General features: G+C 42.1%; 1 protein-coding gene across 4 annotated transcripts in view; it reads left to right on the top strand.

Moving 5' to 3' along the window:
• ARHGEF9 (Cdc42 guanine nucleotide exchange factor 9) overlaps positions 1 to 24,182 on the top strand; it is a 662,656-nt gene that overhangs the window by 154,795 nt on the left and 483,679 nt on the right. The window lies entirely within an intron of this gene.

The following is a 24,182-nucleotide window of genomic DNA, read 5'->3' on the forward strand; positions in this document are numbered from 1 at the left end:
TTTATTATATCCAGGGGTTTACTATATCATAATTTACTATAACAAGATTGTACTGTAACACATTCATGCATTTTCACACTTATCTGATCCAAGCTGCCAAACTTCTGAGACCAGTAACTGATAGCTGCCAAATTTTCCATAGTGGGGTCAGACTTGAGCATGATAGGAGCTGAGTATCTGAATACAGTGGGTGGTTCCTTTTGAGGCAGAACTCAGCAACACCACTTAGACTAGAGTTATGATCGACAACATGCAGCAGCTAAAATCGCAGCTCTATTACCTGCTTGAAATACATAGAGGGCCTGCCTGTTGGCTGCAGAAACAGTCCCTCCTCTAGATGGCATTATTTGAATAAAAAATAGGAGAAATGAGATCATGTGACAGCAGACCTCACCATCCAGAAGGGCTATGGAGGGTGAGGAATGTACATTAGCACTGAACTTGTAAGCACTAGCATAGTTGAGTGATTTGTTTACATTTTGCTTAAAGGGAACCTTAACTCTAAAAAAAAAAAAATGAGTTTTACTTACCTGGGGCATCTACCAGCCCCCTGCAGCCATCCTGTGCCCTCGCAGTCACTCATGGCTCCTCTGGTCCCCCGCTGCCAGCTAGTTTCGTTTTTACCGACTGGGAGTCGGCCGGCCGCCATGCGTACATTTTTACACATTCATGCCGGTGCAGGAAGCTATTGCAGACATCAACAAGTACATTTATTTTCGCCTTACACCCGTAACACGTAAAAATGCACTTGTTGATATCTGCAATAGCTTCCTGCACCAGCATGAATGCGTAAAAACGAGGAGCCATGAGTGACTGCGAGGGCACAGAATGGCTGCAGGGGGCTGGTAGATGTCCCAGGTAAAACTCATTTTTTTAGAGTTAAAGAGAACCAGAAATGAAACACCCTCTTGTATTTTACCTTATAAATCAGTGGGAACATGACAGTAAACACCTAATCTGCTGTTTGTTTCATTGTTCTTTGTTTAATCTGACTGTTATCACCTCTGATAAGAATCCCCGACTGAGCACTCAGTCTAGCTTTGCTACAGAAAGATTTTAGCTGAGTCTGTCTTCTCTGGTGTCTTTTCAAGCCCAAGCCTGCCCCCTTGTGGCTCTGCTATAATGACTCAGCTATAATTATTCCCAGCAAAGCCAGACTGAATGCTCAGTCCGGGATTCTTATCACAGCTGATAACAGACACTTTTAGCAGTGAGGATGAAACAGAGAGCATGGTAAGTGTTTTCTCTAATGTTCTTACTGATATATATGGTAAAATACACAAGGGTGCTTCGTCTCTGGTTCCCTTTAATCTAGCACTCAAACACTGTGATTTTACTGACAGTTCTACCTAACACTAAACAGTAACCCCAACCTGCCCCAAATACTAATAAAAAAATACAATTTTGTTTCTTTAGGCTTATTAGCTTGTGCCTTCTCTGTTATCAAACAATGTAGTAAAACACTGAAACTTGGAATGAAAAATAATTGTATGGTTATTCTCAATATGTATTTGACAAATGGAAGATGTATAAAATGATATTGTATTTGTATTAGTATAATCTGATAGTACGCTTTAAAATATTGCAGAAGGTCTGCATTTCATAGAGAATGTTAAATAGATTGAGAGATACATTTTGTATTCCAATTGAGTAAATATGAGTAGACCTTGTGCTACTGGAATATTGTATAATCTTTTTTTTTTGCCTAAAATGAGATTTAAAGAGCTTAGCTGTATTCATCAATTGATTTAGAATTGACTGCACCAAGCTACAGAAATGTTTGGTTTTGGGTGAATGTGTTCTTCTGTTTTCCACTCTTATACAATTTTGAGAACCATTTTATTTAAAGCAATCAGGGTGACTTTGTAAAGCACAATAGGCCTCACTTGTCTGACTAAATAAGAACTGACTGTGTTGCTCCACAATAACACTTGTGTTTCCAGCTGTCATTTTCAAGGCTAGTTTGAAAGTTAAGCAGAAAATGTGATGAATTGCTAAGTGCAAAAAAGGCTGAATGTGGACAGAGATAACGGACTTGTGGCTAGAAGACGGGTGATGTGTCGGCATTCGGGCAGTGTAGCTGGAAAGAGAATCATGTGACCGGAAACGGGGCTAAGTGACGGCAAAGGAAGGGTTAGTGAATATAGAATAATGAAGTGGTATTATGTTTGTAAACAAGGATGGAAGAGAGCTACAGTATATACACAGGTACACACTGGAGCAATGTAACCTGGAGGTATGGCATCAAAGGAAGTTCTCAAAATGCTTACAAAGCAGCTAAAATTGGTAGAATCTACTTTTGAGTTCTATTTTGCTGAACAATTCAAATTACTTGTATCTACTTTTGAGATGATTTGAAAACAAGGACTGAAACCTGGAGTAATGTAATTTTCATATCCTTCTATGAGTTAGCTGTAGCAGACATTTTTGTGCTAACTTGGAAAAGAGATTTTTAAAGTATCTCTGGCCAATACTTTTTCTGCAGTTTTAGAGGGTGTGTGGGGCAGCTACCCTTTTATGTCAATTGTTGTCTGTGACCGCTACAGAAATTCCCTCTAAATTGCTGCCCTATAGACAGAGTAAAGGAGATTTTCAAATCTATTACAATTCCCAGTGAAACAGAAGCTTGGAAAATTACTTCCACGGGGAGACCATTTCTGTTGACCAAACCTAGGGAGGGAGGGAGATGCCCCAAAAAGTACAAGACGATTTAAAAGGTGAGGAGCACTTACCTCACTAGTGACGCCTAGTAGTACCTCACTTTAATAGTACTCAAAATGCATATAATCATATCTTCATAAATGGTTTCAGGGCTGTACTGGTGGGCATCATCGCTCGGTAGCTAAGACGTTTAACCCGTTGTTTACTCCTCTGGAAAATGGTGGAATAACTGCATACTGTCATTCAGTCTAGCAACTGGCAGTTATATTTCCTGCTAGATAAGTTTAGATATGTTTATGCGTATTCAAGTAACCTGCAAGAAACCATAGAAATGTTTAGTATAACAGCCTATATCAATTTGAGGTCGTCAGGTTCAGATTAGTAAATATTTTTGCGTGGGTTACAGTTTTTTGGGATTCTGGAATATCTAAAAGCAGTACCGATTCGTGAAAATGCATGATCTGCCTAGTCAGGTTTGTAGGGATGTTGTAGGACATCAAAGCAGATACATAAGCATGGGGTAGGTCTCCCATCTATAAGCTTGGTAGTCATCTGAAGCTCCCTGCCATACATTTAACAATTTGGCGTATTCAGCCAAAGGGTGTTTGTGTCAGATTTCTCTGTCCTACTTCTCTTAAAGTGTCTATTAACGGTACAATTTTTAGCTAATGATCATATTTTTATAGGGTTTTAAAGATCAAAATATATTTAATCTATCCACAGCATTAAAAAAATCCAACTTGTGATCAAATCTCCACCAGTTATGATCATATCTATGAAAAATCCACCAAGCAGAACAATAATTTCTTTAAAGGGAACCTAAACTAAGAAGGATATGGATTTTTCCTCTTAAAATAATACCAGTTGCCTGACTCTCCTGCTGATCCTGTGTCTCTACTACATTTAGCCACAGCCCCTCAACAAGCATGCAGAGCAGGTGCTCTGACTGAAGTCAGACTGGATTAGCTGCATGCTTGTTTCAGGTGTGCGATTCAGACACTACTGCAGCCAAAGAGATCAACAGGGCAGCCAGGCAAATGGTATGGTTTAAAAGGAAACATTCATATCCCTCTCAGTTTAGGTTCCCTTTAAGCAAACACTCGATAATGGGATTGTTCAAGATCAATTGGCCCATCAGATTCTTTGTTTTCATACAATACGATCTAAGTAATGTGATTGAAAATATGATCTGTCACTAAAAATTGTACAGTTAATATGTACCTTTAGTCCCATTACTTGGATTTTAGATGGACTTCCAAGCAGAGCCGGGACAAGGTCCTCCAGCACCCAAGGCTGAGACACCAAAGTGCGCCCCTCCATCCCTGCCACCCCAGCCATCACACACTGATTGCTATTAGACTAAGAGGCGCCAAAGGGCCCACAACCTCCCCAACATCTTAATATCTAGTTATATGGCTTGCAGTCACTGCCATGTATCCCCTTTTCTTATTTCTTTCTGCTTCAAACACAATTAGGAATGACAGCTGAATGAATTCTGCGCCCCCTCCTACACTGCGCCCTGAGGCTGGAGCCTCTCCAGCCTATGCCTCGGCCCGGCCCTGCTTCCAAGCACAAATTAAATGAAAAGGTTGTGGCCTAGCTACAGACTCATTGGTTCCTGTTTACATTGTACATTGGCGTAACATTACACTGGGGCCCGTCCACAGGGCATTTCTTTCTCCCCTAGGACCTACTTCCAAAGACAACTGTGGTGAGAAATGTCTAAGCTTGGAGTGGCAATGGTTTATTGTTTTTTTCTGCATTGCAGAACTCACATATTGGTAATGACTAGTAACACCACTGAAGGAACGGATGCAGCGGCTGGCTCAGGCCCCTAGGTGGACCTTCTAGAACAGAAACCCAGTACTATAGAATTAGCAAGCTTTGCTACACTGATTGCAATCACACTGAGCAGGCTTCAGTAATGTGTCAGAGGCTTTTTCTTGCGGACTCATGCCCTCTGCTAGAAACACTGCCCACACTGTAGCTGGTACAGAAGCAACCACCAGAACATCCAGCAAATGGAGGGAAACTCATTCTTTCTACCAAGCAGGAAGACCAAAATGTTATACTGTGCTTTGTGTTGTTTGAGTGTGTAAGAGCATGAGAGCTCATAGCAAACCATGTGATCAGTTTAACCGCTTCAGCCTATATGGGCGAGCAAGCTCGTCCAGGCAGCGGCAGCTGAAGCCTATCTGGACGAGAGTCCGCGTCCAGGCGCACTTCCGCGTGTGCGCGCGCATGGCCGCGTGGTGCGCGCGGTGCGTGCTCGTCCCCGACGGCTTACAAGCCGTGCTGTTTGGTGAAGAGGAGCCAGCGCTCCTCTGAGCCAATCAGAGCAAAGGAAGTAAAGAATTCACATAGTTACATCCAGTAACAATGTGAATTCTTACTAATGTTTGTAAATAAAACGTTTCCCTCTCTCTGTCTCTCAGCTCCTGTCACACAGATCAATCACTGTTCTGTGGTGACAGGAGCTGAGAGACAGACTGACAGATAAACTGGTAGGACTTTCTCTTAATAAAATTTGCCCCCCATCCCTGAATTTTTAACCCCATAACTGCCCAGAATCCCTGATTCTCCCTCTCCTCGGCCATTTATTCCCTACAGATCTATTGATCACTGATCTATTGTGATCTTTTTCTTCCTATCTGTTACTATCTATACTCTACTGTCCTCCCCCCCCCTCTCTACCCCCTCTACAACCCCCCTCTACACCCCCCCCCCCCCAAAAAAAATTAAAAAACTTAAAAGAAAAACTGTCACTTTTAAAAAAAAATCTTTCTATCGCTTTATATTTTTCATCTTTATCTATCCCTTTCTAAATAATGGCAAGGAGGCTCTATTCTGTGGTGGAGGCAGCCGCCATCCTCCAGCAGAGCAGCAGCGAGGATGAGTCAGGTAGTGATTGGCTCCCTCCGTCCGGCTCTGGTTTAGGATCTGAATCTTCAGAGTCCAAAGGGCCGCCATCACGCCGCTTGAGGAGGGACCCAAGTCCTGAGTCCGCTGATGAGGGACCATCAGGACTGTCCACAGCAGGGGGCTCCGTGGGCGACCCAGCTTCGGGCTCCGTGGGCGACCCAGCATCGGGCTCCATGGGCGACCCAGCATCGGGCTCCGTGGGCAACCCAGCAGAGGGCTCCGTGGGCAACCCAGCAGAGGGCTCTGTGGGCAACCCCGCTGCTGCTAGCAGCAGTGCGCCAGGGGGAGCTAGGCGCAGACAGGGTAGGCAGCCACAGGTACCTCGCAGGCAGGAGGTACCGCTTCATATGTTAAATGGCACCTGGGGACCCCCTAATTATGCTGCGCCCAACATCCCACCCTTCACAGCCACCGCTGGTGTGTCAGTGCCCATTGTCAATCAGGCACCAATTGACATTTTCCAGCTTTTCATGACAGAGGCAATGTGGGAGCATTTAGTAGAGCAAACTAATTTATTTGCGCTACAATTTTTAGCTGACCACCCCACCAACTATATCACCAGAAAATGGCACCCCACCAACGTGCCTGAAATGAAGGCTTATGTAGGCCTCACGCTCAGCATGAGCATCACCCCAAAGCCCCAGATAAAAATGTACTGGTCCAGGGACCTTTATCATAATGCACCCCTCCATCCAGCAATAATGCGCAGGCAGCGTTTTGAGCTGTTGTCAAAGTTTTTTCACCTAAATGACAACACGCAAAGTGTGAATCATACCGACCCTGACCATGACAGACTGTTTAAATTGAGACCCCTGTTGACCCACCTAAGTGCAGTGTTCATGGATGTATATACCCCACACCGGGAAATAGCTGTGGACGAATCCCTGGTACCGTTTCATGGGAGACTTTCCATGAAACAGTACATCCCAAGCAAGAGGGCAAGATGTGGGGTAAAAATTTATAGGGCATGCGAGAGTGGCACTGGCTATACCTTCACTTTTAAAATTTATGAAGGCAAAGACTCCATTCTGCAGCCAGCTGGGTGCCCTGAGTATATTAGCACCAGTGGCAAAATAGTGGTGGACCTACTGAATCCACTTCTCCACCAAGGCTACCACGTCTACTTGGACAACTTTTATACAAGTGTGCCACTGTTCAAGTTCCTCTTCTCAGTCCAGACTGGCGCATGTGGGACGGTGAGAGCAAACCGTAAAGGCCTCCCCCCACAGGTAGTAAATAAAAAACTATGCAGAGGAGAGTCCTACGCACTCAGATCTGAAGAGCTCCTGGCATTAAAGTTCCACGACAAGCGGGAGGTGATGATGCTATCCACCATCCATACTGAGGCCACAGTTCTTGCCACATCCAGAACGGAACAACGTACAAAGCCAGAGGCCATAGTCGCCTACAATAAAAATATGGGAGCAGTGGACTTATCAGACCAAGTCTTGGCGCCTTATTTATTAAGAAGAAGAAGGAAAGCATGGTACAAAAAATAACATTCTTCTTGTTGCAGATGACCATGCACAATGCATTTGTGGTCTATCTAAAAACCACCACAACACCAACAAGCCAACAGATGACCTTTCTTGAGTTCCAGATTGAAGTCCACAAGTCCCTAATGTATTCCCCTGGCCAAATTGCACAACAGGATCCTATCCATTTGGAGAACTCAATTAGACTGAGGGAGAGATATTTCCCTGAACTAATTCCCCCCAATGAAGTGAAAAAAGCCCCCCTGAGAAGATGCAGAGTGTGTGTGAAACACAAGAGACGGTGTGAGTCACGGTATTTTTGCCCAGATTGCCCCTCAGCCCCAGCACTGTGTGTTATCAAGTGCTTTAGGGCATACCACACACTTGCAGATTACTAATTTATTTTTTCCCTTTTTTGTGTGTTTTTGTTTCTCTCTTTTTTTTGTGGGTTTTTTTTTCTTTACCTGGACATATTTGACTGGCATTTTCCCCCTTCCTATATATTCATGTAACTTACAGACCCTCAAAGGAGCTCACATTTGGCATACCCCTATGTTTTTGGGGTGTTGGCGGAAACTGAATTTTTTGAGGAAAAAGAAAACACAAAGTAAGTTCAAAATTGAACTTTGGACCCTGCTGCTCCCATCTTCTGACTCTTGGATCTGCTTGACCCCTGACTTATGGCCTCTGGCTTTTCTCTAATTCTGCAAGACATCCAATGGTAAGTTCCAATGTATTTGTTATCACTGTGAAGAGAAGTGATATATTCAAATTAGCCACATTTTGGATTTGTTATAACCAGGGCAATGTAAAAATTCCTTTTGCAGTGTTCCTTTGAGAAGGTAGCTCACAAAATACCTACTGATGAATAGCCCTGGTTGTTAGCCTTCTATGATGGTGTCATGTGCGGTCTTTGTTTGATTCCAATCTTTCCTGGGAATATGCAAACAAACAATAGCTCTGCAACAATTAGTGCAAAAAAAAATAGTACACATTGGGTATAATTGATTGCTGCACACAACCATTTGTTACTAAGTAAGGCATATGTTGTATCATTTTAACCGTGATGAGCTGTAGAATACATTTTGGTGTGTTTTAGGACTGAGGCCTAAGTCATCAGATTTTTTTATAGTGCCAAAGTGAAAAAAAGATGTAAAAAATATCATTTTCCAAGTTATGATTCAATTTTAGCAAAACCGCAGAAGTCCAATTGTTTCAAAATATGTGTATCTCAGTAGGCCTGGGTCTCTAGTTTTCAGAATGGTGACATTTGTGACCTGTTTCAAATGTTCTGACACTCCAGGGGCTTTGCGAACAAAGAATGACTGTATTACTTTTGTTGCAAAAAATGGCCTTGAAAATTGCATTAGTGCTGCTCATGGTTAACAGAGTATTGCGTGGCCAAGAAGCTATCTGATTATGTGTATAGGGTATCATTTTCACCGGGACAAGCAAGAGAATAGTATTTGGGGTCTTTGAGAGACAAAAACTATGTCAAGTGTTTGTTTTTTTTGTGCCAAAGTGAAAAAAGATGTAAAAAAATACCATTTTCCAAGTTATGATTCAATTTTAGCAAAACCGCAGAAGTCCAATTGTTTTAAAATATGTATATCTCAGTAGGCCTGGGTCTCTAGTTTTCAGAATGGTGACATTTGTGACCTGTTTCAAATGTTTTGACACTCCAGGGGCTTTGCGAACAAAGAATGACTGTATTACTTTTGTTGCAAAAAATGGCCTTGAAAATTGCATTAGTGCTGCTCATGGTTAACAGAGTATTGCGTGGCCAAGAAGCTATCTGATTATGTGTATAGGGTATCATTTTCACCGGGACAAGCAAGAGAATAGTATTTTGGGTCTTTGAGAGACAAAAACTATGTCAAGTGTTTGTTTTTTTTGTGCCAAAGTGAAAAAAGATGTAAAAAAATACCATTTTCCAAGTTATGATTCAATTTTAGCAAAACCGCAGAAGTCCAATTGTTTTAAAATATGTATATCTCAGTAGGCCTGGGTCTCTAGTTTTCAGAATGGTGACATTTGTGACCTGTTTCAAATGTTTTGACACTCCAGGGGCTTTGCGAACAAAGAATGACTGTATTACTTTTGTTGCAAAAAATGGCCTTGAAAATTGCATTAGTGCTGCTCATGGTTAACAGAGTATTGCGTGGCCAAGAAGCTATCTGATTATGTGTATAGGGTATCATTTTCACCGGGACAAGCAAGAGAATAGTATTTGGGGTCTTTGAGAGACAAAAACTATGTCAAGTGTTTGTTTTTTTTGTGCCAAAGTGAAAAAAGATGTAAAAAAATACCATTTTCCAAGTTATGATTCAATTTTAGCAAAACCGCAGAAGTCCAATTGTTTTAAAATATGTATATCTCAGTAGGCCTGGGTCTCTAGTTTTCAGAATGGTGACATTTGTGACCTGTTTCAAATGTTTTGACACTCTAGGGGCTTTGTGAACAAAAAATGACTGTATTACTTTTGTTGCAAAAAATGGCCTTGAAAATTGCATTAGTGCTGCTCATGGTTAACAGAGTATTGCGTGGCCAAGAAGCTATCTGATTATGTGTATAGGGTATCATTTTCACCGGGACAAGCAAGAGAATAGTATTTGGGGTCTTTGAGAGACAAAAACTATGTCAAGTGTTTGTTTTTTTTGTGCCAAAGTGAAAAAAGATGTAAAAAAATACCATTTTCCAAGTTATGATTCAATTTTAGCAAAACCGCAGAAGTCCAATTGTTTTAAAATATGTATATCCCAGTAGGCCTGGGTCTCTAGTTTTCAGAATGGTGACATTTGTGACCTGTTTCAAATGTTTTGACACTCTAGGGGCTTTGCGAACAAAGAATGACTGTATTACTTTTGTTGCAAAAAATGGCCTTGAAAATTGCATTAGTGCTGCTCATGGTTAACAGAGTATTGCGTGGCCAAGAAGCTATCTGATTATGTGTATAGGGTATCATTTTCACCGGGACAAGCAAGAGAATAGTATTTGGGGTCTTTGAGAGACAAAAACTATGTCAAGTGTTTGTTTTTTTTGTGCCAAAGTGAAAAAAGATGTAAAAAAATACCATTTTCCAAGTTATGATTCAATTTTAGCAAAACCGCAGAAGTCCAATTGTTTTAAAATATGTATATCTCAGTAGGCCTGGGTCTCTAGTTTTCAGAATGGTGACATTTGTGACCTGTTTCAAATGTTTTGACACTCTAGGGGCTTTGCGAACAAAGAATGACTGTATTACTTTTGTTGCAAAAAATGGCCTTGAAAAATGCATTAGTGCTGCTCATGGTTAACAGAGTATTGCGTGGCCAAGAAGCTATCTGATTATGTGTATAGGGTATCATTTTCACCGGGACAAGCAAGAGAATAGTATTTGGGGTCTTTGAGAGATTAGGCATATGTGATGTGGTTTTGTTTTAGCAGCAAATGAAATTGAAAGCAATGCAATTGTTTTTTTCATATACTCTGCACCAAACTAATACACTTGTAAAAAACACCAAAAGTGACAGAATTGAAAAGTGAATACTTAAATAGTTACCTTAGGGACTCAGCTTTTTAAATATGTATGTCATGAGGATGTATTACTGTTTTTTTTTTTTCAAATAAAGGCTTGTAATCATTGGTAGTGTGCAATGAGAAAACAAAAAACACAACATAGAAAAAATGCACCTTTATTTCCAAATAACATATTGTCACCATACTATGTACTAGGGACATAATTTAAATCTTGTGATAACCACGACAAACAGGCAGATAAAATGTGTGGGTAAAATGTTCAGTAGCATTGTTCATTTTAAAACTATAGAGGCTGGAATTGGAGAAATAGTGTATTTTTTCATTTTTTCCCTCGTTTTTCTCTTTAAAATACATAGACATTTTAGTAGTTACTAAAAACAAATGTCACCCCCCAAAAGCCAAATTTGTGGTGAAAAAAACAAGATCTAAATAATTTATGTGTGATGAGTAGTGATAAAGCTATTAGCGAATGAATGAGAGCAGCGCTGACAGGGGAAAATTGCTTCAGTCCTTAAAGAGACTCTGTACCAAAAATTACAACGTTTTTTCTACCATCCTACAAATTCCTAAAGCTATTCTAATGTGCTCTGCCTTACAGCAGCACTTTCTACTATAACTGTCTCTGTAATAAATCAATGTATCTCTCTCTTGTCAGACTTGTCAGCCTGTGTCTGGAAGGCTGCCAACTCTTCCTGGTCTGTTTATGCACAGTCTCCAGGCCCCTCTATGCACACTCCAGTGTGTGTGTATTTACATAAGCCAGCAGTGTCTCTGCTATCTTATCAGTGATAGAAGAGAGCTGGATAATAGGCTGTGAAAGTAGCTGGCTGACACATACTAAGGAATTACAAACACAGGCACAGGCAGAGCTGTCTGCAGGAAGCCTGTTACTCTTCCGTGCATGAGAGAAGCAGGGGACAGAAGGTAAACACACAAATGATCTTTTGAGATTCAAAAGGAAAGCTGTATACAGCCTGCTTGTGTATGGATGTATTTTCTATGTGTGGACATACTGTACATCAATCTACTTCCTGTTTTGGTGGCCATTTTGTTTGTTTATAAACAAACTTTTTAAAACTGTTTTTGACTACTTTTAATGCGGCGGGGAGCGGCGAAATTGTGACAGAGGGTAATAGGAGATGTCCCCTAACGCACTGGTATGTTTACTTTTGTGCGATTTTAACAATACAGATTCTCTTTAAGGTGAAAATAGCTGTGAGGCTGAACCGGTTAACCCCCTTGGCGGTATGAAAAATACCGCCAGGGGGAAGCGCAACAGTTTTTTTAAATTTTTTTTTTTTTATCATGTAGCGAGCCGAGGGCTCGCTACATGATAGCCGCTGCTCAGCGGCATCCCCCCAGCCCCGCCGATCGCCTCCGGCGATAGGCGATCAGGAAATCCCGTTCAAAGAACGGGATTTCCTGGAGGGCTTCCCCCGTCGCCATGGCGACGGGGCGGGATGACGTCACCGACGTCAGCGACGTCGGGACGTCATTGGGAGACCCGATCCACCCCTCGGCGCTGCCTGGCACTGATTGGCCAGGCAGCGCTCGGGGTCTGGGGGGGGGGGCCGCGCGCCGCACCGGATAGCGGCGATCGGGCGCGCGGCGGCGGCGATCGGGGTGCTGGCGCAGCTAGCAAAGTGCTAGCTGCGTCCAGCAAAAAAAAATTAAGTAAATCGGCCCAGCAGGGCCTGAGCGGCACCCTCCGGCGGCTTACCCCGTGTCACACACGGGGTTACCGCCAAGGAGGTTAATCAGCTGATAGATTTGCACACTTGGATATGCTATGACCATTTCACATGATTGTGACTAGCCAATCAGATCCTCACAGATCTATCAGCTGATGAAACTGATCACATACAACATTTTTAGGCTATGGCATATTTTGTGTTACATAATTTCTAGATTGGAACAAAAGAGGCAAATGTTTGCATTAAAAGTCCTGTCCATGTTGAACATAATGAAGTAAATTAAGCAAGAAAAATAATACACTGTAAAATAATACGTAGGGATTAATAGCATATTCAAAGTAATTTTTCAAAACCAACAAAATATCAGACAGGCAAACAGCATTATAACACATGAGTGGAATAAATATGGCATCACACTGCTAAATTGCTTAATATACAGGCCTGTTGCTGCCTGCATTTCATTACTGAGGAGGTGCAAGTTCAGAGCAGCTCATTTTCACCACCTCATACTGGATGTGATTTCATGAAATGAAGGTTGTTGGTTCTCAGGACTATCAGAAATCCTTCAGCTGTGTATGTAGATGTGTGCCACATCTTGATTGAGAATTTTGTAGAAAGTGATAGAAATATCTTCAGTCTGCAGTGCGCCACAAGTTAGATCAGTGGCATTGAAGAAAGTGGGATATGACAATATGGTGTATTAACGACAAATAGAGATTTGACTGAGAACAAAGGAAGGCTAGGAGAAATGGCTGAAATTATCTCAAGAAAGCCTATAGAAACCTGAAAGATAGTGCTTCAGTATAGCCAAAATAAAAGAGCAATGGGCCTAGCTATTGCTCTCTTGCTAATAAGAGTATTTTTGCCTTGAAGGACGCCTGAAGTGAAAGGGATATGGAGGCTGCCATATTTATTTCCCTTTAAGTAATAGTAGTTGCCTGTCTGTCTTGCTGATTTTTTCTATTATCCAGTATTGTCTAAATCACTCACCTGAAACAAGCATACTGCAAATTCAATTAAATGTAAGAAACATCTGATCTGCATGCTTGTTCGGGGTCTTTGGCTAAAAGTATTAGAGGCGTCGGATCAGCAGAATAGCCAGGGAACTGGTATTGTTTAAAAGGAAATAAACATAGCAGCCTTCATATTTTTCTCACTTAAAGAGAACCTGTACTGAGTAAAAATATTTAAAATGAACACATGAGGTAACTTCAAATGAACATTACATAGTTACCTCGCCATCAGTTCCTCTCAGAAGCTCACCATTTTCTTCTTGCAATAATCCCTTCCAGTTCTGACAATATTTTGTCAGATCTGAAATATACCAGTTGCTGTCAGTAAAATATCAGTTGCTGTCAGTTATAGCTGAGAGGAAAACTGATGTACCAGGTAATGTCCATGTTTCCCTATGGCTCAAATGGGCGATGTTACAGTTTAACTGTGTGCTGACCAGAAAGCTGTTATGGGTAATGGCCATTTTCAAAATGGAGGATGGAGAATTCCATTGATCACAGTGGACAAACAGGATGCGGGACAGGAGAAAGACACTGAGGAGTAGACTACATGGAAGGTAAGTATGACTTGTGTATGCTTATTTTGACTTTTAATTTTCAGTTCAGGTTTTTTTTAAGGCGTGCTTTAAAGTGTACCTGAGATTAACCCTATCCGTTTATTTATACTTACCCAGGGCTTCCGCCAGGCCCCGTTCCGTGGCCTCTCTCACCGTCCTCTCCGGCCCCTGCATTCACTAAATATCCTTGCCGGTAATCTGTTCAGTCGCCGTCAGTCATTGGCCTCTGTACATGCGCAGCTCGGCTGCACGCTCCCGCAATGCTCCTGTGCCAGGAAGCTTTCTGTGCCTGCGCAGTACTACTGAGCAGGTGCAGAATGCTCCTAGGCATGGGCCGCGCATGCACGGATACCTAGGGAATGGAGTGGCCGAAGAGGACAATAAGGGAGGCCATGAACCTTATGGTGCTGGAGGAAGCCCCAGGTAAGTATAAATAAACAAAGTACGGCTATAAGCGTAAAAGGGCACTTAGCAGTGGATATGATCTTGAAGCCTCCCGTCTGCTGTGCTGCCTAGATCATTGACCATTATGTACTGGTAAGGGAATCCTGAGGCTGAATAATGAGTTCACAACATGCTGCCACTGACTTTATGTAGCACATTTAATATTGCATTTTAGTTTCTTCCAATTCCTAGTCACCTATGGGACACAATGTACTGTTATATTAGGGCTGGCTTTTCATGATTATAAGACAAAGTGTTCATATATAATGACATTTTGAATATTTCTGTCTGCATTGTTGATAGTCATTAATTATCCCCAATGTTATCTAAATTTAGCATGTTTCTTTCAAAATCTGAAAAAAATGAAACAGTGTTGGACCAGCTTTAAAGCCAAGTACACACATCCAATTTTATTGGCCTATGATTGGACAATTTTACCAGTTCCATGTGGTATGAGTGCTTTCCTACACAATCTGTTCATAGTATTGAAAATCTGTTGGCTTTCATACTACATGGAGGTGGTAAAATTGGTCAGTGATTGGCCAATCAAAGCGGGATTTGTGTATACAGCCATGGGCTTTTCTTTCATTGCCTATTTGGTTGTTGGATTGTGACTATGGAATAACTGGAAATGTGCCAAAGTGCTGTAATATTTGAGTGTCTGACCTCAGCCTTGTTTAAAACAGTTTTAGGCACAGAGTGTAAGGGAGAGAAACAAAATTGTTGTTGCTTGTGATATATTTGAATATATCACAAAATATATCACAAAAGCAATCTTTGCTGACAGTTTACTTCTCTTCTTCCTCAAGCATGGTGTATAAATAACTAAAAACCGTCTTGCAAATATGTACCTCAGAGAGGAGGCTTTACACAGATGGATACATTGGCTGAGGGGCACTAATACAGAACATTGGGGATGTGGGAGATTCTGTAAAGTTGAAGTATAAAAAGCTGTATAATCTGAATCTTTGCTTCTCACGTGTCATTTGTAATGGGGGGAGTTGACTGTTGCTCAAAAAAGACATTTTAATAATGGCACATAACATTCTTATTTCTATTGAGGTCAGACCGTAGTGTGTCAACCCATTCAGAAAGCCAGTATTCCCATTCTTTGCACCTACGTTGCCGCTTAAACTTTCCAATGGTATTGATGATTTTCATGCCCTGTTTTTATTACATCAGTGTGGGTTCATGTACTGATGGAATGCGTCCCTCATCTATGTAAAGTCCGGTGGTGTGGGGGCACTGATTACACACAATAACAGTGGATCACATTGTAGGATTTGTGGAGAAATGGGTCGTCCTTGATATTAAGTCTCTGCTGAGTGTGGATAGCAGCGCCTTACTTGTGCATCATATATGCCTGCATGTCCCCAACCTTCTTTACATGTACGAGAATGTTCCATTCTTTGATGGCTAGTTTAAGATGCATTGCTAAAGGAAACCTGAAGTGAAACTGGTGAGATAGACCACTGTATCTATCCCCCTACTCCTAAATATGATTTTTTTAAAGAACATTACAGTTTTATTTTGTTTTAAAGCTAAAACAGGTGAAAGTAGAAGACAGCCGCTCACCAGTAGATGATATGGGATGTGCCCGGAGATAGAACTGACAGCCAACAGTTCCAAATAGACAGAGATAAAGTTGAGTCCGGCACCATCCACTTGTATGCTCTTTCACTTTATTGTTAAATCACTGACATCAGTGATGTCAGTGATTTAACAATAAAGTGAAAGAGCATACAAGTGGATGGTGCCGGACTCAACTTTATCTAAAGCTAAAACAGGTTTAATATTTTATTGTCTCAGCTCAAACATACAATCTTTTAGTGTTCCATATACTTTTACTATCTATTCCCTGCATCTGGAAGCTGCTTTCTGACTAGAGAGAAACTCTAATTTGCATACCTGAATTCTTAACCATTTCAGTGAGATAAACAAATAAAAGGAACACAGCCCAGTAATATGCAGGGATGGCACTGTACATACACGTTTATGTTATCATGTCACGAGTCAGTTTAGGCCCCTTTACTTCTTTTTGTGAAAACCATTCTTAGATTACAGCTTTTTTTCCCACACCTGCCTAAAAGTTATGCACAAAATTGTCTCATGGAGCAACAATGTCCCAATAGGGGATAATAACACTGCATTCTTTTCACAGAACTAAGAAAGAAATAGGGTTTGGTTGGCACATCCAGCATATAGTTCAGTGCCATCACAGGGTTTTAATAGAACTGGGTGAGAAGGTCATTTGCAATCATATCATGTAAGTCCTGTGTAAGTATGTTCAATATTACACTTTTTATATTAATGCATTAGCAAAATTACACAGCAAGAATAGATTTGGAGAGGATAAGGCACTTGCACTGGCTGTCAGCAGATATAAGCATCAGATGGTATCATTAGTGTAAAAGGGCATATGGTCTTCTGCTTCTCTCACCAACGGAAGGATTCTCTGGACCATGTGTGCCTGTCTTTTCACTTTTGAATAAGATTGCAATGATGCATAATGCTGCGTCTGCTCATTCCAGTAATAAGTACGGTAGGTGGTGCTCCTTATCTTGCTCTGGTAACATTCCACTGCCACTCACACCGCTCACAATAACAGAGGCACAATTTGTGCAGTAAGTAAGTACCATAAGTAAGTACCATATTTTTGTAATATAAGACACACTTTTTCTCCCCCAAACTTTTGGGAGAAATGTGGGTGTGTCTTATATTCCAAAGGTATGGAAACATGAATGCAGAGTGAGCAGGGAAGCTGTACCGCTATACTTTACTTGCTCCTGCAGCTGTGATCCTCTCCCCCCGGCTCCGTCGGTGATCCTCTTCTGCATCCTCCTCTCCTCCTGGCTCCCGCAGTGCGCTCCTCTTCTTTGGCAGCGGTAGGAACCGGCCGCTACCGGTATGCTGAACAGTCAGGTCCTCCATACCACTGCCTGCATCCATGCTGTCTCTGTCATGCATGACCCCCCGGCTCAAGTGTGCCGCTAGTGTACAGAGGTCGGCATGGTTGCAGGCAGTGGTATGGAGGACCCAGCTGTTCAGCATAGTGGTAGGCGGCAGGTATCCCTGCCTACTGCTGCCACTGAAGCAGGAGGAGAGGACATGCAGGAGAGGATGGATGATGGAGCCAGGGGGAGAGGATCCTGGCGACAGGACCAGGTAAAGTATGAAAGTGTATTGTAGTTTAGTGTAGTGTAGTGTAGTTAATTGTAGTGTAGTTTAGTGCAGTGTAGTGTATTGCTGTGAGGCAGCAGGGATCACTGTAGTGAAGTGTAGTATAACTTGTAGGGGCAACAGGGCTTAGTGTAGTGTAGCTGGGCAGTGTAGTGTAGATAGAGTAGCTTAGTTGTTTGGTGGTTAAAGGCCCATAAGACGCCCCTGCAGTATAGATGCACCTAGGTTTAGTTTTTTTTTTTTCTTTCCTGATTTTTGTCCTCTAAACCTAGGTGTCATTTATGTGCTGGAGCGTCTTATAGTCTGAAAAATACATTAGTCTTGTGTGACCTACCAGTAGGAGCAGAGCTACATGTGTGGTACTGGGTAGTGTCTGTAAACTGATCAGGATTTTTTTCTGCCTATTTATGTATAAGAGGGGAAAAAACTGTGACTAGTAAACAAATGGTACACCCCTTCTTGCTTCTTCATCATAGGACAAGCAACACCTCATATGTGAGCATTTACCATGATACCTCAGTGCCAGGCTCTAGAGAGGCGACAGTCCAGATTTACAATGGTTGGAGAGGAGTCTGCATGATCCAGCAAATCTGGAATACATTTATTAGAAATCTTCTTCTGTTAGGCAGAAAAAGGTTTATCAGCCCTCACCTGGGTTACATTGGGATTTAGTGAAAATTGTTGAAAGGATAATAAGATAGTGTTTGTGCTTTTGCAGTAGCAAACAACTGTCATGAACTATTTTTGTCATAAATCCAGAACAACCTAGATTTATTACAAAACATTTTGTGTTGGCTCCTTGCAGCTACCAAGTTTAATAAATAATCAACCAAAGATTGATAATGTAACAGATTTATATAGATAGGAACATGCCTGTTGAAATCTGATCAAGATGGAGTGTAGCAATGTGGCACATCAGTCATCTGCTTAACCAGGAAAACACTAAAGGCTCATACACACGTCCCAACAATGCCCAACTATCTTCTAAACTTGGTTCCTTGGAAGACAGTTGGACATGTCTATGGATGGCAAACAACCAGATGACCAACTGATAACAGTTTGTTTGCCAGATACAACCGGTGGATCAATCTGCCCAACTGTCATGCAGGTTAGAACGTGTGTACAAGTCTTTTGAACAGCTTTAATGTTCTTGAATGCAGACATATTGTGCAGTTAGTCGTTTAGTATTTAAGTGAGTTGGTTGTTTAGTTGGTTGGCATGTGTGTACGTTCTTGTCAGGTAAATAACATGTTGGCAGTGTGTAAAAGCCCTTTTTAAGTCTCTAAATGGCTGGTAACAATCATGTGACTACCTGTCACTTCTGATTCATGGGTGTGCATGAACACAAAAAGTGATCATGCTTAGCCGATCAGAGGTTTATGAACCTGCCCTGTGATATAATCCATTGCATGCTTTTTACGATTTCTCTCACAGACAAGGCAATCATCGTTGTATAGAGATAGCTGCTAATAAAATATAAAGCTTGCAGGGACAGACTTCTCCCAGGCAGTGGTGAGGTGTGTTAAATCCTATTTCTAGGACATTTTTTTTATTATAGTCTTCCTAAGGGCTCTTGCAAATGAACAGCCACACTGCGTGTTAAACGCCGAACGTCTGGGTCAAGTGCTCTTCGGTTGCAAAACAATGCATCGGAATGGGAGCAAGTATACCACATGTGTGTCAGCGGATGACATGCGGTGCAGTTACTGCCTGGTAAAAAAAAACTCCAAAAACGCAGCTTGTAGCATCCAGGTCCAGATAACGCCAGCTCAGATGGGTTAGGCATGTCCCTAAAGGGTTAAAACCTCTTTTGGATTTTATTGCTGTTCTGCGTACCTATTTGTGAGAATTGTGTATGGAGGGGAGCATGGCCACAAGTACTGTATTTAACGTTACTGGCAAATACTGGCAAATATTTACAAAGGTTCCCACTTCAAAACTGGAGGCTACCCTCTTTTGTACCCTTTGATCACTTCATGTACCTTTTTCTTTCTTTATTTTTTTATAGTTTTATTAGACAGAAAGTAATTCCATATGAATTAATCTGTCCCAATGGTTGAAAAGTGAGGGGAAATTGTCCAATGGGGACATAGACAGAACTAAAAAAAAATTTAAATCAATTCTGACCATATTTTTTAACCTCTTTTGCTTTGTATGTATAGATATATTTTTTTGCTGTAGGTTTATATTCATGCTTTCAAAGGACATTTCAAATGTAGACGAAAGTTTCTGCCAGCTGTTTTACTTTAAATGGTAATGTTTGCTCTCATAATAATATCTATAGTCTGATCTCAGAATATCCCTGCATAATGCAAAGTGGCACATTGCTGCAGTGACACCACCCGCAGAATGTCCATATTTTACCTGAGTTTCTCAGCATATGCAATGAAAGCCACTTTTCCTTCATTGAAATTACACAGCACATTCTGTATGAGCTGCGATTTGGTCATTCCTTCATTCCTTATATAGAAGGTAAATGCAAAATCTCCTCCACACATATTAAGCAGAAAAGTTGAGTAGTTATTGCATGAGTTGGGTGCCAGGTCATGCCACTAGCAGTAAACTAATGGTAATTTAGATTATTGGTATTGTACAATGCACTACTTAGCACCATCCATCCAACCAACCACCCACCCAAGTGGCTGGCAAGTGTAATGGTTAAGGGCTCTGCCTCTGACACAGGAGACCTGGGTTCAAATTTCGTCTCTGCCTGTTCAGTAAGCCAGTACCTATTCAGTAGGAGTCCTTGGGCAAGTCTCCCTAAACACTTCTACTGCCTATAGAGTGCGTCCTAGTGGCTGCAGCTCTGGCGCTTTGCGTCCACCAGGAGAAAAGCAAGATATATATGTTCTGTGTCTGTCTGTCATTCCCACTTGAACCCTTCCGCTGTAGATCCCTAATGCCTAACCCTCCCCCCCCAGCAAAAACCCCTTCATCTAATGCCTAACCACCCTGTAAGTGCCTAACCTTTAACCCCCTGCCCACCTAATACCTAACTCCCATAGTGAATGCCTAAAACTAACCTAGTAATCCCGGCGCCCAAACGACTGATCATCTACGATCCTCTACACTTGGGCATTTGATTACTGATAATTAACACCGGCTTCTATTAGACGCCTGCCAGTTGTGGCGCCCAATTGACCTGATCCGGAAAATGTTTCCTCTCTGCAGTCCTATGAGAACTCCTGTGAGACCTGTCAGTCTCGGCCCATCCTTAGCATGCACCAGCAAATACGTCTATAAAATATCTTGACTTCCTGCAAGTGATTTAGCTGTGCCTTCTCATGCTTCCCAGTGAGTTACATTGCCTTCGCTCATAGCCATACTTGAGGGACAATAAGAGTATACAACTCTGCTTTAGGTATGCCGCCTCTTTTGTGTTTTCCTAAGGAATCCTTCCAGGCCTTTGTGCCAGATGGGATGTACAGAATGTCCCCGCTAAGAAACCTGGTCAATTTTTAAACAGTTACATGAAACTGTGAGAGGATTGGAAAGGGAGATGACAAAAGCGTGTAAAACGCAGCATTGGAAGACAGCGGGATAATATCTGCGAGCTTGTCCTGGAGCTGAAATAATATCACAGGGTTCCCTGCTCCCTTCCCTACCCTCTGACTAGGGCAGACTCAGATGCTGGCATTTCGTCATCTGTGTGGGTGCAAATCTCTTATTGGCTGCTTTCCTCTCACACTCTGCTCTGGCTGTAGCAGAATAGCATTTGTGTCGTCTCCTACTTGTGTTTTACAAGATTCACTGAGCAGAGACATAAACAGTGGAATGGGCTATTCACAGCTGAACAGCATAGGGATCAAATTAACCACACTGTAAACAACACTGACAAAATAAAAATCAACAGATCACTTCATTACTGGTTATGAGCCACTGAGCGTACTTAACAACCCCATTTTATCTGATCAGAGTCGGTGAACAGAGGCGCCAGCAGGATAAAAATGGATACAACTTTTAAAACTTGCTTGGAGGAAGCGGTGGACTTACCTCCACAAAGCAGACACGAAAGACTGTCTGAATAGTAGTAATCACATTTATTGAATAGTACCCCAAAAAGTGCAGGCCAAGCCCGCTTCATCAGGCAATAAACCTGGGGAAAAAACAGAAATTCGTCACTGAGGCGCTACACCTGATATTGACGAATTTATGTTTTGTCCCCACGTTTATTGCCTGATGAAGCGGGCTTGGCCTGCGAAACGCGTTGCACTTTTTGGGGTACTATTCAATAAATGTGATTACTACTATTCAGACAGTCTTTCGTGTCTGCTTTGTGGAGGTAAGTCCACCGCTTCCTCCAAGCAAGTTTTAAAAGTTTTATCCATTTTTATCCTGCTGGTGCCTCTGTTCGCCTACTGTGATACCGTGTCCACCCCTGGTGGAGGGGTGATCTGCCCCTTTCTTCTGATCTACAGAGAGCGACTTCTTATTCCTGAGTGAGGACAGGTTTAATTTCCTCACCTGCCTATACAGTGGTTGCCTGAGTGGTAACCTATGTTTGTGAGTATACATTCTCACTGATTATTTATACCTTATTTGTTCTAACATACTACACTCGGTTTCTCTATATTTTACCATTTTATCTGATGTTGTAGCGGTAATTTATAGGGTACCGTACCAAAATTGTATTAGTAATTTCTGCTTCTGCTTGGGTTTTGCATGAACAACATATTCTAACATTATAATCTAGATTGCCTCTGATCTGAAAAGTATTGACGACGTATGAACTAAAACACCTGTGTTATGTTTAAGGAATAAAAAGCAGGTAAGGGCCTGTCCTTACTTATGCTTTCGTTGCTGATTTCATCACTAATATGATCTGCAAGGACATCTGTCTGTCTGATGTCTCCACTCATGGGGAGACATGTGGAAACTGTTCCTTACAGGCAGGGACGTTTCTCACTTATTTGAAAGAAGCAATCATCAGACCACTATTTAAGAAACCATCCTTAGACTTGGATGCTATGAGCATTTACAGACCTGTCTCCAACCTTCCCTTTCTAGGGAAAGGTATTGAAAATGTAGTCAAGCAATATGATTGTTACCTGGGTACACACAAGTAAGGGTTGCCAAACCCTTGGGCTAGTAGGGAACACTAGCCCATCCTCCAAGGAGGAAACTGGGTTGTCACACTGCCAAGGCTGAAGATGGGAGTTAAAAAGCCAAACCTCTCCAGTTAAGGTGGGCAAGTTAATGCAGCTATGCACGGAGATGCATAGTTATTAATTAACCACAATAGCTGTAAGTAGGCAAAAACTTTATTCAGCTCACCGCAACGTGGTTTGTGGACTAACACTCTAACATAATCAGGTGATGTGACAGTATTGGACTCTTGCAGATCCAAAGATGAAAATATTGTGTATTACAAAATATTTAATTTGAATGAAATGACTGGGTGAGTAAAAAAGATTTGGACCCATATGCAATTGCATATGGGCCTTTCTGTTTTCTTTTAATTTAGGGGTCTCAAACTCGCGGCCCGCGGGCCATTTGCGGCCCTCGATACAATATTTTGTGGCCCCCGCTGGCAAAAGCAAAAGAGACACGGAAGCGAACTATTTTTGCCTATATTACCTTATAGTTCGCTCCAGTGCTCCCAAGTAATCTGCCGCATCCCCACCGCTAAACGAGGGCTGCAGAGCCCCCAAATCCCCCGGGCAAACATCCAAGACTACGCTGAGGGGCAGAGCTTCCAGATGTAGCTCTGCCCCTCCTGACGTCAATCGCCGCCTCTCCCCGCCCCTCTCTGTGAAGGAAGAGTGAGAGGGGCGGGCAGAGGCGGCAATCCGCCGCGATTGACGTCAGGAGGGGCAGAGCTGAAGCTGAAAGCTCTGCCCCTTGCAGGAAATGCCGGCGTATTGCCCCCCTGGCGATTTGGGGGCTCTGCAGTCCTCGTTTTGCGGTGGGGACACGTGAAATCCCTTATGCGGCCCAGCCTCATCCTGACTTTGCCTCCTGCGGCCCCCAGGTAAATTGAGTTTGAGACCCCTGTTTTAATTACATCCCTGTATTTGTTTAGATTGCCATTTCAGCAGTAATCTTATCTTCTGTCATGAGACATAATTATACATTAATCTGCAAATCCAGTGTATGCATCTTCCTGGCAAGTGTATGCCTGCCCAGTGCAAGGGGAACTGGTTACAAGGCTTGAGCACTCATTTTGTACCAGTAAAGTTTATACGTAGACATCAGCTGCAAATATGTCATTGACAGACACTATTCTTTACTTTGATTTTTGCTACTAGAAAATTTACTGAGGCAGATTTTTCCAATAATGTGGCCCTGTAGTGAGATATAAAGGCTGCCCTATTGGTTTTATTTTAGATAATGGCAGTTTACTGCCTATCCTGCTGATCTTTCTGGCTTCTGTAGTTTCTCAGCCATACACGTGACACAAGCATGCAGCTAGTTTGGTCAGACTTTAGTCAGAGCACCTGACTTGCAAACTCATTCTGGGCCAGCTTAAAGAGACTCTGTAACAAATTGTTTATCTTTATTTCTTCTATGCTATAAGTTCCTATGCCTTTTCTAATGTGGTCTGGCTTACTGCAGCTTTTCCTAATTGCACAGTAGCTGTGTTATCTCTGTTATATGATCTAATCTTCTCTCTATAGTCGGCACAGTCAGGCTGAGGCAGTCAGACTGGAATGTGCAGGGCTGCTTGTGATTAGCTAGAAGCTGTACACACCCCCTGCAGGCTCTGTGTGACTAACA

Source organism: Hyperolius riggenbachi, chromosome 8 (genome assembly GCF_040937935.1).
Source record: "Hyperolius riggenbachi isolate aHypRig1 chromosome 8, aHypRig1.pri, whole genome shotgun sequence".
Classification (NCBI taxonomy): domain Eukaryota; kingdom Metazoa; phylum Chordata; class Amphibia; order Anura; family Hyperoliidae; genus Hyperolius; species Hyperolius riggenbachi.